Here is a 5686-nt window from a genome sequence, read left to right as displayed (position 1 = left end):
TGTCTGGCTGTCATGGACTTCTTTCTAGACTGCTATCCCTCAGATGAGAACATACCCCGCCTGAGTCAGCTCTCTTGGCAACAGTTGGTAACAATGTAAGATTGAAATAATATAAGCCAGAAGTGACCCGGCATCCACATTTTACAATGCAAGTAGTTGATTCCCCCCCCCCCTTTTTAGACCATGAATATAGCCAGATGTGAGTGGGGATATCTGCAAGTGTCTTTGTGAGATGGCTGAGGCAACAGGGTCATGCCTGGGCTTCCAGGACAGCCCCCCCCCCCCATCTTTTGCCAAATACTCCTGGTATGGTTGCCAGAAACCCACTGTGCTATCTCCTGGGTTCAGGGTTGTCTCTAGGGATCCCCGCCCTTAGCTAGGGGAGGAACATGAGCCAAGTGTTCAGAAAGGTTCCCATTCAAAGCCTTCTTCCCCCCCCCCCCACACACCCCTCCCTTGTATCTCTCGTGTGACTTGTGGTCCTCGAATGCATAAGAGTCCCCTGGAACTGGAATTATAGATGCCTGTGAGCCACCATGCAGATGCTGGGCATCAAACCAGAGAAGCCAGAGAGCCATCTCTTCAGACCCATACTTTTGTATTTCTCTTTTTTGTTCTTGTTTGCTGTGTGTGTGTGTGTGTGTGTGTGTGTGTGTGTGTGTGTGTGTGTGTGTGTGTGTGTGTTGAGTTAGAGTGTTTTATTACTTAGCTCTGACTGTCCTGAAACTCACAATATAGACCAAGCTGGCTTCAAACTCAAGAGATTTGCTTGTCTCTGCCTCTCCAACACTGGGATTAAAGTTCTGTGCTGCCACAAAGGGCTTGCTTTTGTATTTCGAACGACGTTCCCGAGACTCAAACATCCATGATTGCAACAAAATAAGACCTTCTGTTGGCTTAGCAGTGATGTTCCTAGCATCCTTCCATGAAGCAAGAGTTCAGGAGCTGCATGTAAGGCCAGACATTGTTCAGTCTTGGGCTGGGGAGGAGGGACAGTGGCAGAAATGCCCTTGAGAGAGGTGGAGAGATCTTCAGCAGCTAAGAGTGTTTGCTGCTCTTGCACCCAAATCAGGGGGCTCATAACTGTGACTCTAGTTCCTGGGGATCCAGCGCTCTCTTTTGCCTCTTGGCTTCTGGAGGCACTGCACACATGATGCACATACATACGTGAGGCAAGAGTATATATATATATATATATATATATATATATATATATATATATATATATTGCTTTTGACAGTAGACATGAGGGTTCACAGCACCAATGTGATGTGAGTATCCAGGGCCAGGATATGTGCCGGGCCTATATCTGGTCTTCAGGGAACACAATGAAAGCACCACAGCTCTGTGGCTGAAGAACTTCTCTGTGAGGAGACCAAGCACACAGGCTTGTGTGCAAACGTATGGAGGTGGATCAGCAACTGGGACTGAATGTGGCAAGAGCCGGTGTTGAGAGAGGAGCAGTGGAGAATGGAGAGGTTCGCTCCGGCATGGGAACTGAAGAAAACGTGTTAGGAATGTCCGTGTACTTTGGGAACAGTAAAAGTGGACCTTGACTTTTTCCAAAAATAAAGAGATGAAAAGTGAGTTGTTTTTTTCAGGGAAGGGGGAAGTATCAGATAGGCAGCCAGCAACTCGGCACACACAGCACAACAGACTTTAAATCCCACAAATACGTGTGGGAAGTGGGCTAAACTCAGCACACACAGCACAACAGACTTTAAGCTCCACAAATACATGTGGGAAGTGGGCTAAACTCGGCCATAGACACTGACTCGGGGCGGCCACCTGTCTGATTTCTTGGGAAGCCTGAAGGTATAGGCTGGAAATTTCCTGGTAAATGACTGGTGACTTGTATGTTCTAGGCTTTGAGGTCCTTTCTGGAGATGGTAACTGGTCAGGTGCCTCTAGTTCTGTTCACAGGCTTGCACAGCCAGAATTGAGTGCCAGAGAAAAAAAGTCTGACAATCCGGCTTACCTTTCTTCCTCCTCTATATCCCTATGGTTACCTCATCAGCCTTCCAAAGCTTTGCTTACTAAAAAACGCTGCTTCCCATTTCACTGGGAATGGCAAGTTTCTGCCTTAAGTATGAGGCCCTTCCTGTGATGTCCACCAGGGGGTGCTGGTGTCATAGGTGTAACCAATCTGCAAAGCCACTAGCATGGGTCTATCTAGAGACTACGATTTCAGCATTTGACCTGGGGGGGGGGGNGGCGGGGGCGGGAGCAGCCTGCAGAGACGCTTGTCAGGCCTGTCCCACACATGATCAATGACACTTCCTCACACGGCCCCCCTATGGGCCCCCAGTCTCTCCCTTTGGACTAGCTGGGATGCTGATTCATTACCTTGTTTCGTGCTCTTCGGTGTCTAGGCCAGAAGCGGCAACCGCGAAAGGTGGCAGACCGACCGGATCCAGCCTGCACAGAGTGAGGACTGCTACAGTCACTAAAATAGCACGAGAGATCTCTAGTATAAAAGTCAAGATCTTACCAACTCTTTGGGAATCTAGGTCATGGAGACCCCAGGACTTCAAGGCAGGGTGGGCTGCAGTAGGAAGCCTTCTCTGCCCCTTCTCCCTGCCCCCTGCCTCTACCCACTCCCCTGCCCTGCCCACTATCAGCCCCCACACACCATTCCTCTGTAGTCTAGGTTCTGTTCTTTCCTCGGGCTGTGCAGCGGCATTGCTCCAAGGGCTGTGGAAGCTATCTGAAACCTCAGAGCTCATTTCTAGTACTTCCCACTTCCGAGGACCAGCTCTTCTCCCAGAAGACAAGAGACTCTGCCCTAGGGTTTTAGTCAGATGATCTAGGGGTCTTTGTAGACCTCATAAGTGAGAGTAGGGTGATACAATCCAATGTGCATTAAGCATGAGCTTCTCCCATTTTTACGTAGTGTGGGGGGTGGTTATTTTATGTATATGAGTGTTTTGCCTGCATGTATGTGCACTACATGTATGCATGGTGTCTCTGATGAGGTAAGAGGACATCGGATTCCCTGGGACTAGAGTTACATGTCGAGAGCTTTGGGGGCTGCTTGGCAGGAATCTGACGTTGGGCCAGGACAAGGAAGTAAGCTCGGAATCTAGCTTAGAACAGGGAAGTAAGTTCAGGCAGGAATCTAATTTTAAGCTAGGACAAAGAAGTAGGCTTCAGGCAAGAATATGACTTTGGGCTAAGACAGGGAAGTAGGCTCAGATAACTTGGTCACCCCTGATAAGCCCTTAGAAACATTGATCGAGGGAGTGATCACTGGACTTGGTTTATTGCTTCGATTGCTTCTTGGCTATTTGTGTTTATTGTCTTGCTTGTTCCTCAACCTAGAACTGGCCTTATTACTTGCATGTAATTAAAATGGTATAAAAGCAGACTGGGAAGAAATAAACCTGCCTCAGCCTCAGACCTGGCTGGGGTCGTGCTACAGTGTTGTCTAACTGTCTTTTTCTTTTTAATCCTTGCTCCTGCCCTGGAGAGCCTGTTGACTGACTGAGTGGGGTTGGTCAGTTTCCGATATTTGTGAGCCCTGGAGTAGGTATTGGGAACTTAACTCTGATCCTCTGCAAGAGCAACAAATGCTCTCAAATCCGAGCCAACTCTCCAGACTCCAGAGGGGCATTTTCTTTTACCTGTAAGATTTTTAGTTTTGGAGGGTTTTTTGGTTTTGTTGTTGTTGTTGTTGTTTTTTTTTTTTTTTTGCTTTGTTTTGTTTAACTGCAAATCTACTGGGCATGGTGGCTTATGGAGCAGGTAGATCCCTGTGAGTTCGAGGTTAGCCTGGTCCACATAGGGAGGCCATCCAGGGCTGAATAGCAGCTAGAAGGGGTGATGGAGGGGGTTTGGCTGGAGAGATTGCTCAATGTCAAAAGTATGACTATCTCAAACTCTTTCACAGAGGTGATTACAAGTACCGCCAGTTCACCGCACAGATGAGCTACAGACCAAGGAGTTGAGTGAGAACCCTTCCATCAACAAATATATCTTTGATAGCTACTTTGCCACTAGTGGCAGAGCCAGATGAGGAGTCACAGGCCCAACTGTATCGGTGGAGAATGCAGAGGCTCTAGTGTGAAGCCTGCCCTGGAATCCCTGGCAGTCCTCCACTGGGTACAGTTGCCTAGTAACTCACAGTAAACTCATCTCAGTTCTTTCATCTGGGAAGCAAAGCTAAAGAACAACCGTACATCCCTCCAAGAGTGTGGTCAGAATGAAGTGTGTCGATTCATTGAAAAGCATAGAGCCAGGTTGACACCCAGCATTTGACCTGCATTTGCTATCATCCTGGGCTAAAGCAGAGGGGGGCGGGGGGAAACACACCTAAAGTGGTCTTTTTTAAAAGATAATTTTATACACAGGTGCCCGTGCTTCCAACATATGATGTCAAGATAAGGGACTTTGAGATAACTGCCGGCTGAGTGGCTTTGGGACGTAAAGAAACATTGGCAAGCTGAAGGGTTAGCTCAGTGGTAGAGCATCTGCCTGGTGTACACAGTCTCTGGGTTCCAGCCCCACTACTTAAAGGTGAAGGGTGGGCATGGTGGCACCTTAAATCTCAGGACTGCAAAGGCAGAGGCAAGAGGATCTCTGTGAGTCCTAGGCCAGCCAGGGCTACATAGAGAAACCCTGTCTCAGAAACAAAGAATGAAGGAAGAGTTATCCTGTTCACAATCCTCAGTCCCTTTTGGTGAGTGTGACTCCATTTTGGAGCTAAGCAAATTAAGCCACCTCGCCCACTCAGGTAGATATAATGGGGTCTCTATTAGTTATTCTCCTTGTTGCACCAATAAAGTCCCCAGCAGTCACATGGAAGAGGGATTTATGGGGCTCATGCTGCAGACCCTGAGAGGACCAGGAGGCGGCTGTGGAGCTTGTTTGTATCTTGGTGGGTCGGAGAACTCCTTCCTGACCCATCCCCAACAGCTTCCTTCTGCTAGCTAAGGCATGTTTCCCAGAGACTCTATAACCATCCCCAACAGCTTCCTTCTGCTAGCTAAGGCATGTTTCCCAGAGGCTCTATAACCATCCCCAACAGCTTCCTTCTGCTAGCTAAGGCATGTTTCCCAGAGGCTCTATAACCTCCCAAAGCAGCATCACCAGCGGGGACCCAGGCTTCAATACCCACGAACCCGCGGGGGACATTTTAGATGTAATCATAGCCGGGCATGGTGGCGCACGCCTTTAATCCCAGCACTTGGGAGGCAGAGGCAAGTGGATTTCTGAGTTTGAGGCCAGCCTGGTCTACAAAGTGAGTTCCAGGACAGCCAGGGCTATACAGAGAAACCCTGTCTTGAACCCCCCCCCCCAAAAAAAATCTTACATGTAACTATAACAGCCTCTGCTTGGAGTAAGGAGGTGAACAGAGGCAAGAAAACAAATGTGGCTGACTCGAAATGCCACACACATTGCACTGCACAGACCACTTGATTTAGACTCTGCTGAGAACTGAGCCAAGTGCAGATTTCAGTACAGTGATTGGACAGGCTAGCGACCCCTGCTGAAGACATCCGGTGGATAGAATGTCACCTTTAATGAAGAGAAAGCCTAAAAACAAGGAAAGGACTGTCCCATTGGAAGCACCTTTACAGAGGATTCTTACCTGGGAAGTGGACACCTTTCTAGCATGGGTGACTAGTACTGGAGTCAATTGTCCCAGTGATCATGTTTAGGTTTCTCCTAGGATATATGGTTTCTA

Source organism: Mus pahari, chromosome 2 (genome assembly GCF_900095145.1).
Source record: "Mus pahari chromosome 2, PAHARI_EIJ_v1.1, whole genome shotgun sequence".
Lineage (NCBI taxonomy): Eukaryota > Metazoa > Chordata > Mammalia > Rodentia > Muridae > Mus > Mus pahari.
The sequence above is the reverse complement of the archived record's forward strand: the minus strand, read 5'-3'. Positions refer to the sequence as shown.